The 14,467-nt window shown below is 36.4% G+C and overlaps 1 protein-coding gene across 3 annotated transcripts in view; it reads right to left on the bottom strand.

Annotated features, from left to right (window-relative positions):
• Nucleotides 1-474: 474 nt before the first annotated feature.
• LOC131032186 (uncharacterized) overlaps nucleotides 475-14,467 on the bottom strand; it is a 54,454-nt gene continuing 40,461 nt past the window's right edge. Inside the window, exon 2 of one of the 3 annotated variants that reach the window (XM_057963121.2) lies at nucleotides 475-751. The gene's annotated coding sequence lies outside the window, so the exon portion shown is untranslated. Of the gene's footprint in view, nucleotides 752-11,894; nucleotides 12,814-14,467 lie in introns of those variants that run through there. The other 2 variants (XM_057963122.2, XM_059220001.1) reach the window with 2 other exon arrangements.

Below are 14,467 nucleotides of genomic sequence, written 5' to 3'. Positions count from 1 at the left end.
AAATACATACATGATTACGTGTAAATATAATGGATATATGTGTATGTGATGTTGTGTGATAGTTAGCATATATATATATATATAAAAGAACACGTCCACGACTTGGGTCCAATGGACCTTGCTTTACGAATTTGAGTCTTGTATTATATGAACATCTCAAACTTTGTAAGAAGTTAAGGTGCAAGCGTAATAAAAGAACTATGGGCTTTAAAGTCGATGTGAATGAATTAAAGTTGCATTCTTTTAAACATATTTGTTATCGCTGCCTTTCCAATGCGAAGGGAATGGATTTATCGCTCACTGGAATGAGAATCCGAGGAAAAGAAGTGAAATTCAATGTTAATGAAATATAAATTGGCTAGAAACGATACGAAATGCAGAAAACCGTTTGCTATCTATTGAATTGGGAACAGTTTGAAGTCCGTGGGTTATATACAGAAAGGGGATTTAGTCTTTCAAAAACACGGTTTATCTCATACGATAAAAAAGAAGCTCTGAAATTATTTTTGTGAAAGAACAGTAAAAAGCTAAGTGCTTTTACAGTCGTAGCCAGTAGAGAAGGGAAGGAGGCATAGCTCTTCAGTCAAACAGAAGAATCCTTTTAAAATACAACATAGGGTTATATGACTACTGCAAATTGTAAATACTCATGACTGCTGCAAATTGAAACTACCCTGACCTGATGAAGAATTTGGAACATATTTATGAGGAAGAGATAATTCGGCATACTTATCAGGCTGAGATTTCATACCTGTGAACATGAGAGAGCAGGATGTTAGCTCGTGAGCACAAGGATGGAATTAGCAAATAAAATCAACCAAGTAATTAAATAAATGATAGGTGGTTCCATAAAGAATGAATATTAACTATGAGCTTATTTTGACCCGTATGCTTTTTTTAAGTCAAAAACATATGTCTAGTAAGCCTCAAAAATAGTCAGTATGCAGTTAGCATAAGACACAGATTTGATGGCTTGGAAATCTTCACTTGTTTTGGTCTAGCCAAGTAGGGTGATCAACGGTGACTACAAACATTAACGTGTGGCAAACTTATAAAAAACTATTAGTCAAGGTGATGCTACAAAGTGCATGTGTCAGTCGGTTCATTTGGTCCAGAGAGATAGTTCATACTATTTAGGAGTTGGCTATGGTGTGTGATCGATTAGGGTTGTGTAGGGTCAAATACCGGTCTTAGATGGCATTAGATCCAACATCTATTTATACCCTACAAAGGGTCGGGTTTGTGGTTGAGCGAAAATCACCATGATGATATTTTACCTCTTATCAGTATTGCAAAGATTACTTAAAGGTTTAGAATGAATCCAAGAAGATCTAACCACCAAACCTCTCTTGAATTATTTAATTAGTAGATATTATCAGTTAGTTTCATATTTTGTTTATACTTATGTGTTGATTCATGAATAGATGTTGATTATACTTCTAGACAAAATCATGTTCTTCTCTTTCAAAAAAAAAAAGTCAAAGCTAAATTCATAAAATTTATATTTAAGTTAATTTGTTTAAATTTTCAATATTTTCAATTGCTTAGATTTTGCTTGTTACAATATCTCCATGAAGAGACTTGGAGATATCAATATCCACCAAAATACGAGCAAATATAGAGTGCCTCATTTATAAAGTAAAATTATCAATGTTAAAGAAGCAACCAATAAAGTTACCAATGGCCTCATAACAAGAAACCTTCCAAAAATGTAGAGGGAGGTTCGCAAGTCTAAGCCACATCATGTGTGCATATTTAATGGTTCAATAAGAGGGCTAAAGGCGGTTTACCAAGGCTTGACAAGGATAGTGTTCTTCCCAAGCCCATACAAACCCAACACCATATTTTTTTTCCTCAAAAGAGGGAAAGGAGGCAATGAAAAACCTTTAGCATAGGGAAAAAGCTCAATCTTACCAACCACAAGAAACCTCCAGAAATCCAACACCTTTGTGAATTTTTGAAAAAGAGCCAAAGATTGAAGAATCTACACAGTAGACCCCTACATTGGTAAAAGTCCTCATATTCTACAAAATCTTGGCCACAAAGCACCACTAGAGAGGGTTTTGCACAAAGAAGAGGACAAGATTTCACCCTAGAAGGATAAAAATAGTAGAACCAATCACATGAGCAAAGCTTCAACCACCACCAGCAACCCTCACCCATAGCCCTAGAAGCAAAACGTGAGACAACACCATCGACCCTAGCAAAATCCATAGGGGCAAAAGTGACACAAAACAACCCCAACAAAAGCCCTAAGTGATGAAACAGCCACAATGACTTATTAAAAAACATGAGTTGGAGGAGACTTCTACAATGCATCATGGGAGACAAAACACAGGAGCGAGCAATGTGCATTTGTTTTTTATTAAGGAAAAATAGGTTTTAAGGGACCCGAAACCCTATACAAGACAGGTTTTGGAAGGACCTACAACCCGAACCGAAAGATAAACTTGAAAGTCCACTCAAAGAAACAGAACACAAATGAGACAACATAGCCAAACCAAAGATGGGGTACAGCACAATAAGTACCCCCAACAAAAACCAGCAGGCTGCAAGAGACCAGCAGCCCCAACCCAACCAGGACGGATCAAGAATTTGACCTACCCTTATGGGAACGAAGGGTCATATCAAAAGAGGACTGAGGCGATTTAGATTTGTTACTTTTAACAGTAATCCATCCCTCCTCAACCCTAGCAGCAACCTTTTGCCAAGAGGATGGATCCAGAATAGAGGACCTCCCATCACCAGGAGGAACAGAGCCAACTTTCAGAGAGGCAGGGACAGCAAAAATCGAAGAGTCAGACAAAGATCCAGCATCAATCTGGGAAGCGGGAAGGTCATCCACCAAAGAGGAATATCCAGCATTCTTCAAACGATCATTTGGGATGCCACGGCAAGCATCCCCACATTCCTGAGCACCAAAAACAGAGGCAGCAGCCAGAAGCTCGGCCTAAGGAACCTGTGCAACCACCTGGGAAAAGCTTTTCTTTTTAACAAAATAGTGTTCAGAGGAGGCACCTTTCCACCAAGAAGCAAATCACTTTTTCTTTTTATCTATTTCACACCGTGCAACAACATGTGCAGTCTGGAAGCACTTTCGACATCTAAAGGGGATACCCTCAAAGTCAAGCAGTTGGACCCAACATCCCAAGGAAGATTCAATTTCTATCTCAACTGGAAGCCCTTTAGAAGCATCAATGTTAACCAAAATCCGAGCATAAGTAGAATGATAAATTTGGTAAGAGTCCTTATCAATCATTAGGAATTCGCCTAAAGCCTCCCCCACTTCCTCTAGCAGAGAGTCCGTCCATAGATGAAGGGGAAGGTTAGGGAGCCTAACCCAGATAGGAATCTTATTAAATGAATCAGTAGATGGATTAAAACCCAAGAACCAAGGTTTAACCATCAAAACAAATTTGTCCTCCCAACTGAAAGGATTTGTACATAAAATTTTCGATCTATCCTCTGCATATTCAAATTTAGCAATGAAAAAGCCCTTGGTTGAAGGAAAAATGTTAACTGAACCTTTTAAAATCGGTTCCCAGCTTTGGGAAATCCAAGTGTGCAGCTAAGAAAGGCTTGGCCAAAAGCCCCGAAACCTGCAAATCAGACCATGAGATTCAAACACAGAGGAGTTGTGGATGATCTCATGTTCAGTATCAGCAGACACCCTGAAAGCCAAAGGCCCCAAACCACGGGCAACCCAATCTGAATCAGAGGGCGCTGAATGCACCATATCACTATCCTCCGTATTAGCAACAGGTACAGGAACGATCTTGGGCTTGCAAGGAGCAGCCACAAGAGCATCCTTCAGCATCATGCCAACAAGGGAGCCCCCAGGAGTCGGAGCAGACCCAACACCCACCCCCGAAGAGGGTAAGGCCAGCACAGAAGAAGAACCCCTCGGACCCCCCGCCAAGGCCCGAATAGAGACCTTCGCAGAGCCCCCATTCGCAGCCTCCACAAATCTCCCATTCGCAACAGTCGTTGGGCGAGGCTGGACAGCAGCAGCAGCAGGAGGCAAGACGGGAGCGGCATTCGGCCTTAGGGCAACAGGAAGCATCGCAGCGGCAGCGGCAACGAAATCAGAAAACTTAGCAATGTGCATTTGTTAATGAGTTCACCTGTTATAATTTATATGTTGTTTGATGGTTGTTTGCTTTGTTGTTCTCATTTAATGCTATAAGCATATATTTAACTAATTTTCCTTAGTATGCATTTGTTTTTTATTAAAACAAGCAACAAAACAAGGGTGTTGGCCTTGTATACAACAACTCATAGGTGACATAAACGAAAAGCAATGAAACTAGGGTGTTGACCCTATACAAGCTTAGTTAGGTCTAGCAGGCCATTAACAAGAAGTCAAAAGACCATTTTTAAAAGGCTTGTCAAACCAACTACAACACAATTGTAGAAAGCTAGAAACCCGACTCAAGTTGGGTCAATTACACATAACTTGACAAAAAAAAATTTGGGGGCAGGAAGACTTACTTTTTTGTCTACGATAAACAACAATCCAAGCAATATTATTATTAGAAACATCTTATAGGTGGGATCAAGCGGGGAAATCCACTCAAAGTTTCTACCAACGTCAAGAGTGGATTGTTGTTGTAGAAGAACACCTGGAGAAGACTATTGTTGGACAACAACACTTGAAGCAGATTGATGTTGTAGAACCCCGGGAGAAGAATGTTGATGCAGAATAGGAGTAGCAAGAGTAGAAACCTCAAGGCTAGAGGAGGACTCACTAGTAGGAGTAGGATCTAGAGGGGCAACAGAGGCCACAACAATAGTAAGAGGTACAACCTCATCCCGAGAGGAGTCATCATCAACATTTGAAGAGTCATCAGAATCGAAAGCATCAACAATCAAATGAACTTCATTTGCATCTTTCCACCATGTTGCAGAACCTTTATGACGCAAGAGAGAACAATCAATAGCTAAGTGACTAGTTGAGAAGCATCTATGACAACAAAAGGGAAAGCCCTCATAATCCAATGATTGAATTAGTATGCATTTGTTTTTTATTAAGAAAGCAACAAAACAAGGGTGTTGGCCCATTATACAATAGTCTGTAAGTGACAAAAGAGAGAAAACAAAACATGGGTGTAAACCCAAAACAAATCAAGGTCAAACAGACCTTTGATAGCAAAGCAGAAGACCATTGTGAAAAACCTATCTAACCTACAACAACCCAAAACCCAGCTAAAGAATGGGGAGAAACAACCAAAATTGAGGGAGCGGGGAAGACTTCCCCTTCCGCCTACGACAAACAATGGTCCAGGCAACACTGTCATTAGGAATATCAAAAGAAGGAACAGGTGAGGAGGGCCCCACAGAGTTTCTATCAGCAACAGCATTAGGTTGCTAATGTAGAATAGCAACATATTGTTGCTACAGAACATCATTACGAGTAGATTCACTAGGAGTAGAACAAAGTTGTAGAGCAAGAGCAACAAGTGTGGGAGCCTCAGGGACAGAGGAGGCCACAAAAGTAGTAACAAGAGGGTCAATAGAGGCTTTAGCAGCAATAAGAGGCACAACCTCATTTTGGGAGTAGGCATCATCCTCCTGAGAGAAGTCAACAAAATTAGAATCAGAAGCATTGACAGTCAAGTGATTAGCAATAGCATCTTTCCACCAAGTAGTAGCACCTTTATGATGTGAGAGAGAACAATTCGAAGCTAAGTGACCCATTGAGAAGCATCTCCAGTAGTGAAAGGGGAGGCCCTCATAATCCAACGATTGAGTCCATGGCCTATACCCAACCATAGGAACAACAATCCTAGGGAAAAGCGAGGAGATATCCAAATTGATTAAAAGACAAGCAAATATAGAATGACCCATGGAAGACGTGGCATTATCAACCTTCAAGAAACAACCTATAGAGTTGCCAATAGCCTCGTAACAAGAATGCTCCCAGAAATGAAGGGGAAGGTTAGGAAGGTGGACCCATACTGAATGCACATTAAGTGGTTCAATAAGAGGGTTCAAGGAAGTTGTCCAGGGCTTGGCAAAGAGAGAGTTAACTCCCCAAGCCCACAACTTGCCCAACACCAAGTCACGATCATGAGAGGAAGCAATGGAAGCAATGAATAAGCATTTAGCACAAGGAAAAAGCCCAATGGTATGAGCAAGCATAAGCTTCTAGGAATCACTCACCCAATGATAGAGGTCTGGGAGAGAAGGCCAAAATCCATCAAATCTGCACACCAACACACAGCGTTGGTAAAAATTTCACAAAACACCATCTAAGAGGTGTTGGCACAAGGAAGAGGGTGAATCCCCTTGGGGGTATGAACAACAAATTTGGCCACACAAGCAAAGTTGTGCCTACCAGCAAAAGGAGGAGGTATGGGAGGGACCTTAGCACTATTAATATGCATTTGTTAATGAGTTCACTTGTTATAATTAATTAAGTTGTTTGATGGTTATTTGATTTGTTCTCATTTAAAGATATAAGCATATATTTAACTATTTTTCCTTACTCTTGCATCACTCATGCTTCATGTTTAGCCGAGTTTGAAAATAGTATAAGTGGGTATCTTGGGTATCTTTTTTTATTTTCCTTTTCTTTTTCTAAGGTTATATGAGGATACTTTAGATTTATTTTTCTAGCGGTTCGTTTTTGTAATTTTTATTAGAGCATGTGTTGTAGCAAGATTCAAAGAACTTGTTTGTGTATAAGTGGCTATCTCTAATGAGGAAGAAAACCATCTTGTGTGTAGCCACTACCAAAACATTAATCAATCTAACACACACAATAGGCACCTTGGTAAACAACCTCACCTGCCACTATGCTATCCAAGCATAGCCACGACTTGGCAACCCTAAGACCTTGGGGAGGCTTCCTAGTCTCCATTTGAGAGAGGAATTATTAAAAATTAAGATCATTTGACTAGACTAAATATAATGTATAAAGATGTTACTTGTAAATTATTTATTTCTACACTAAAGAGTGAAGCTCTAACACAACACCAAATATCCTGTCGCAATTCCATTCACTCATGGAGACAGTCGAGAGATGCTTTCACTATAGCTCATTGGATTTGTTCATCTTCAGCCTGCTTTTGATCAATTGCATGCACCAAATGGATTCTTGGTGAGTTTTTTATTTGAATGGTAAATTTCAAAAAATGCTAGATTACACATTTATTTCAATCCCTCGGATCCTGTGACCACATTTTTTGTAAAAAAAAAATAGCTCTTTAAGTGAAAATTATCATGGATGCCTTTCAACACGTGATCTCTAAATATTAGTAATCTAGGGGAAAGGACCCAGTACTTGAGCATGTCTCAATAGTTGTTATAGCATTTGTTGATTTAATGCCCAATATTTTTAATAATATTGCATCAAATGTTGTGATTCAAGTTGTTATTATTGATGATGAGTATCCATAATTGAATGAAATGTATTACTTAGATCTAAAAAACAATAAATAATGTGATGCCACATCAATATGCCAATAAAGTAGGACTTAGTGTGCAACTATTGGTCTAACTTTCTTCGAGCATTTTTAGACAACTCAACAAAAAGCATGTTATTGTTGCTTGAAACCTTAATTATAAGTACAAAACTTTCCAAGTAGGTTGTAAAAAATAGAAATGATTTGAAATTTTCATGTAAGATTTTGAGAAGTACAAAGTTAGTGTGTTCAACTACAAGGTCATCTCCCCTATGCCTCGAGTTTATATTCCTAGAATTTTCCCACAATTTTTACTTAAATCACAATCTTGTCTCCTCTTTTCAAACACTTTCTATTAATTAGAATTTTAATCCTCGCCCCTATTGTTTTGGTTGATCATATCCATTACCTAACAAGTCCCCTTGTCAAGAGCTCACAGCTCTACTAAATAGATAAAATGACTATTTGTTCATTCTAATGGCATTAGTGAAGATTAAGGAAATAAAATAGTTATCTCATGATGAGAATTGGCTAAATTCTCTGCTAATGGATACCTCTCCATGTTTGTCCAAGGATCTTCGGAGTTAAAACAAACCATAGTCCATGGTTGATCCCATTAAGGCTAACTATAGCATAGGGTTCATAATTTTAGACTTAACAAAGTTACTTCTCACTACATAGCATATGGACATGGACATTAAGGATTGAGTAAGCAAGTTCATTCAACAAATTAATGATAACAAATAATACTTTAATTGCTTCCCTAAACATTGTTGATTTAATTTTCAATTTAATTATGTTGGTTTATGATTGAAACATGTTTTTGGATTAACCAAGACAATCACAAACTGCTTCAACTATTAATATGAAATAATATGTATCCTAATTTTGAACCTTTACAATAGGAATTGATAGTTACCAAATTCGAAGATGTTACAACTACTTCTAGTAAATGTTTTAGGAAAGCAAAGCAAGAGTAACCTTGAGACCTATCTTTCCAACTCTTATACAATGTAAAATTAGTTTAAGAAGTTTTGTAAATTTTAGGTTTCAAGTAGTTGGTTTATTTTATTTTGTGTGCTTTTAGTTTGCATTGTTTTTTAATTTGTGCATGTTCCTTCAATTCTTGCTACACTTTGTTCGAAGAACATTTCAAAATAGTTTCAATCCATCTTCTTATTGAGAAGCTTTAAATAGAATAAAACCATTTCTCGCGCTTTGTTAGGCCTATCTAAATCATTTTAATCTTGTTAAGTATGTAAGGTAGTTGCATTTAATCATTGATACTTGATCAAACATATTTCATCTTATAGCTTGTAAGGTTAACTCATGGTTTTAAGCAATAAACCAATTTTTTTTTCTAAATGACCCTTTGGAATGCTAGTGGTGGTGCCTAACCTATGCAAGACATTGAATAGAAATGAAATGAATATCAAGATATTTTAATTTCTTTGGGTGATTTAGGTATTTCTATCGAAGCTATAGGCACATGGCGAACAATAGAGCTATGCCTCAAGAGGGGCCAAAAATAACTCCACTAGGGCTATAAATGTTCGTGCAATAAAACAATGTCCAAGTGTATGGGCAAGGTTGAATTCTTTCATCTATCTAATTTCTTATTCCATAATGTTAATCCTCACAAACATAGACAAGAGTATTTGAACTTGTGCATACACACAATTTAATTAAAAGAAGCCTAGTGAATCTCGTTCTAAGCTTAATTTAATTCATATATGAATAAAATTACTAGTGTAATTATTTTCTTTCGTTTAATGTTTTCTCTTTCATTTTGAGTTTGAAACATTTTACAATGTTCTCCCCATAGAATTAACATTTGGTGTGGCTTGTACAATACAATCCATTTCCTTGTCAAATGGGGACCCACTTTTTTAAACTTCCACCTCATTCTAGTCCTCTCTAGACATTTGCTCTACTTCATAATATCATCAATAATCAATCAAAGATCTCATTTCAACTCGCACACTTTATCTAAACATTGTTTGTTTATGTTTGCATCCTTCACTCAATCTCTAGTTTGAATGTTCATGGTGCTCTATCAAGTGTACATCTAACTCATTAGCTCAACTTGTGTTTCAATGTACTCCCATGACCTTATTTAATATTCACAATACTTATTGGTCCTCAACCAATATGATCTTCATTCCCTTCCACATCAACTTTGTGTAATGATATCAAATCATGATTGTTTGCAACATTATTGATCTCATGTTGCAACAACGACCCTATTGATCTCCTCTTTTCTTACATGTCATTGGAAGAACTTTCATTTGATGGCTTGTAAAATCCTTCTTATGGCAAGATTTAATATATCCTCGTTGTTCAAGCCCACCACCTCCACATCGGCTTCTAATCTCGTAGCTCACATCAATTATCGCACACACGTTGTGTTATGCCCATCTTAGTACCACCACTTGCCAAATTAATTGCTTCACGTCCAATGGCACAACCCCTTGCATATATCAATGACTCATCTCTACATATGCTAACTTTTGATCAACAATCTCATTACTAATGAATTCATGGGGAAACTCTCTAAATTCATGATTGTTTTTTATTACTTTAGCAAGAAAAGGGCCCTAAACCTTACAAAACAACAAACTAGAGAGCAACGACACAAACACTAGCATTAGCATTAGACAGCCACTGGGAAACTCTCTAAATTCATGGTTGTTTGTAATTAAATTCATGGTTGTTCCTCGTATAAGCAACCATGAATTTACATGAGAACGAAAAGGGAAATAACCACGAAATTCTTCCGTAAGAAAAGTCAACAATGGTCTTTTTGACAAAAATACCAATGTTTAGAATAGGCATGCATTGATCGTATTCTTGAGTGAGGCCTGAAAATATTAGATAAATCTATTGTCATATGCCAAAATTTAAAGATAGTTAACACTATTATATGGAAATTGGAAGGAAACCACAAAATGCAGTGGAAGGAATATTGTAGGATAAATATGTACTTCCATCTTAGAAATTTCTAAACGCATTCCAAGGAGTTAGTGACTGTAAAATTTCATGGATCCTACTAATGAAAATACATATGAATCGCATTTCCATCACTCTCTTATGTTCGACGTTTTCTACAAGGCCATTGTAAAAATTGCAAGAGATGCTCAAGTCAAACTGCTATGATTTATCTCGTAAGTGTAAACCTTAGCTTATAGCATACGGAAATACTAATGAAAGACATCTCCAATTTTTTGTTAGTTTAATTATTTATTTACTTTAGTTCACTGTGTTATTTATAGTTTTGATATTCATAATATAAAATACCTATTTATAGTTTTATATATTACTCTGCATGAAATATAGAACTTTAACTATTTATAAGGCACATGCAATCTTTTCGTTTCTTTTTGAAAACGTATTAAGACAATGCATGCAACATTTATATCTATACAATCTGTTTCTATTTCTTTTTTGTTAGTTTAATTATTTATTTACTTTAGTTCACTGTGTTATTTATAGTTTTGATATTCATAATATAAAATACCTATTTATAGTTTTATATATTACTCTGCATGAAATATTAGAACTTAAACTATTTGCAAGGCACGTGCAATCTTTTCGTTTCTTTTTGAAAACGTATTAAGACAATGCATGCAACATTTATAACTACACAATCTGTTTCTATTTCTTGTGAAAAATAAATAAATGAAAGCCTTCAGAACACCAGTAAAACTTATATTGTTGTGGACGGAATACTGTTAAGAACTAGGCATTCTTCTCTAGGCATTCTTCTCAAAAAAATTCAAATGCAACGTACTTGTAAACAAAAATATATCATATTGTTTAAGGTGTTATTTGAGTCGATTTATTATTGCAATGGAGTCTCTGGTTTCTTGTTGTCGTAATCTCTTACATTTTTAAGTGTTGAACCCTTGTGCTTAATTTAACTAAATCAAATAATGATTGAAAAATGTATGGATACTGATTGATATGGGATTTTTTGATACTGAACATAAGTTTCGCCCCATACACATTTCAAGCAACTAAATACTTTTGGGCAATATTACTCCTTTCCTCCAATCTAACAAGTAACCTATTATCAATTTAACTATTAATGAAATATCTAGTAAAAACTATGAACCAGAAAGTAATTTGACCATAATCTGGTGTCCATTCATTTAATCCATTATTGAGTATAAGCATTTTTTTGTTGAGTTGCATGTGGGCTTAGTAAGTGGAGTATTTTATACAAACAACAATTTGTGTTGCAATCAATCGCATATCATGTTAATGGAAAAAAATTACCATCTCTCTAAAATTAATTTGATTGTCATATTATGATATTATATAAAATTCTAATTCAGCATATGAACTTGACACGGATTTCTTGCTCTAGGACATAACAGACAATCCTGCACAACTATGAACAACTCAATGCTTCCTTTCATCAAACGGTAATGAATTGTATAATTATAATTACAAGTGTAGAATTTTATGAGGCTCTAAAATATGATAAAAATTCAACAATTTCCATGTTTGAAGAAATCATTCCATGAGAAATGAATCAAACATGAAGCCAAAGCTGTATAGAGAGAGACAGAGAGAGGGTGGGGGGGGGGAGTGTTTGGTTCTGTCATAAAGCTATATTTTCTAGTATACTTCTCATATCAAAAACACCAAAAATTGGCATCTGCCTCTCATCTCAACCTTGTGACCCTTAAAGTCAGTGCAACTAAAGCACATTTGAGGCCCATTTTAATAGAACATAATTTATTGACCCGGAAGCACTACAATGACCTCATATTTTGCACAACACAACCTTTGTTTCCACATTAAAAAAATGGAGGTTATAAGAGACTCATTACGTGATTGACTTGAATTCATAAGATTGGATTATTGATGATACGGAGCCCATGATTTTGGTAAAGATTGTTGATTTTGAAAGAGAAGCATTGAAATGGCCAATGGAAGCAAAAGCAAAAGTGCGCGAGGGAAAAAGCATTTGAGGGACTTCATTTGATGATAGTAGTGAGATGCTTGAGGATAAAATTGCTTGTGAGGTGGAATCTTTACCATCCAATTCAGGGTACCGTCACCAAATAAGAGCTTTAGTCCAAGGAGAAATTTGTAAAATATATGTGATCACTTGTTCTAAAAAGAAACATTATCAACACAAAAATTGGAATCAGCAATAAGATCATGAAGTTAGTTGACTGGATGCTTTAAACTTACTCCAAACACAGCTTTAAGATAACTTGAATTGGAAGTTACTGGTGATGCCACTTAGATTTGTTGTTTGTCCACAGATACCTTGATTTGGACAAACATTTCTGTGTCATCCATACTCCATGCTTGATTCTTCCAAACTATTCATTAAACAATAATGTCACCTTAGAAGCTGGGATTGGTTTAACCCTAATGCAAGAATGTCAACCTGTAGAGAAACAGAAAAAGATGAAATAGAAATCACTTCTCACTAATGACATGGAGATGTGGCTTACAAATATACTTTGGAGAATAGGCAGCACTACTTGTGGAAGTTAATCAGATCAATACAGATCATGAGAATTTGTAATATTCTCTGGAAAACATTTAATGCCCATCTACCGATATTTGGTCATAAAGTTCCAAATTTTAAGTATCATTCACAAATGAAACGAAAACATCAGGGATCAAAAGAATCCTACAGGATTACATAAGACACTTGCAAGTAAAGTATATAAAAGTGAAAAGTTCGCTTTCTGTTGTAGTCTCTAAAACAATAACTTAAGAATGGGACTCTGCCAGATGACTTAATGCATTGAAGGAAGCATCTAACATTCACATAATAAAGAGTTTTACTTTGTAATAACCAAGAGACAATCTAACTATATCCTCAAATGGGAACTTTCTCTGGTCTTGCAGAAATATAGAAACTAAAAGCCCCAAAACATTGAATGTGCTGTTGGACTTTGTAGACTACAGCCCTTAATTCCTTTCTAGGAAAAATTCAGCCCCCTATCGAGCTCAGATAATACAACGTTCTAGAATATGGAGGAAAAGTTTTCATTTATGAGTGCACACTACCACACAGATCTAAGGGGTGAAATCATCCTCCCAATTAAAAAATTCCTCTTTCCTTTACTTAAAATATCAAAATTGTGGGGTTGCAGTTCACTGACACAAATTTATTACATGAAAATTATTTTGGCCTAGCTTTTGGCTGATTTTGAGGTGAAGCTGCAAGCTGCCTTTCGCTTGGGAGTTGTGCAAGGCATGATTGTGGAAACTGATAACTTTGATTCTGGAAGTAGCTCCACAGAGTGTTGAAGATCCATTTCATTGTTACACTCCAAAGCAACCTGTTTTTTATTTGGCAATAGCAATTGATATGGGGTGCACTAGTGTTGATTATAATTTACCTTCAATAAATTTCCATCTCCCCCTTCCTCCAGCAACTAAGACTTGCTCTTTCTAATCACAAGATGATTTCAGCTCTTATGATTCTTTTGACATCAAAATATCCAGAAATACAGAGCAATGCTGTTTCTCTATAGGCGAATCTTTCTTTGAAGAATCATACTACTGTAAGCATTGTCGATTCAGGAGCAATTCTTTACCCAATCATTGTTCTGAACATGGATAATCAAGAGGCACAAAAGAAAATGCAGCAGAAGCAAGCTTGAACCTTGTGATAAATGGTGTAAACAAGACTGAAATTGAACTCTGATCCCAATGCTCAGATGGACTGCAGAGACAGCAAGGCAGGATGAAGCAATGGTTTTGTATCATTTGTCATTTGCAGAGGCCATTCATGTTAGGTTCATAAAGGCAAAGCACATATTCAATTCTGTAGTCTTCCCCGAGAGGAGATATATAATGTTGCTAGTAGAGTTCTATTAATTCTATGTAGAATTGCAGCCACTTCTGAGAGGTGCAAGACTCGAACCAATGCCTGTCTCATTAATTGAAAGGGGAACTCCATGTTTAGATGGCCGAGAACAGCAGTGTGGGAACCAAGGAGAATGTATCAGTTCTCATTAGACTCATTGGAGGAGTATCCAAGAATGAAGATAAAAAGACTCCTGCAAGGTATCGTAAACATTTGC

The sequence above is a fragment of the Cryptomeria japonica genome, chromosome 4 (genome assembly GCF_030272615.1).
Source record: "Cryptomeria japonica chromosome 4, Sugi_1.0, whole genome shotgun sequence".
NCBI lineage: Eukaryota > Viridiplantae > Streptophyta > Pinopsida > Cupressales > Cupressaceae > Cryptomeria > Cryptomeria japonica.
The sequence above is the reverse complement of the archived record's forward strand: the minus strand, read 5'-3'. Positions and strand labels throughout refer to the sequence as shown.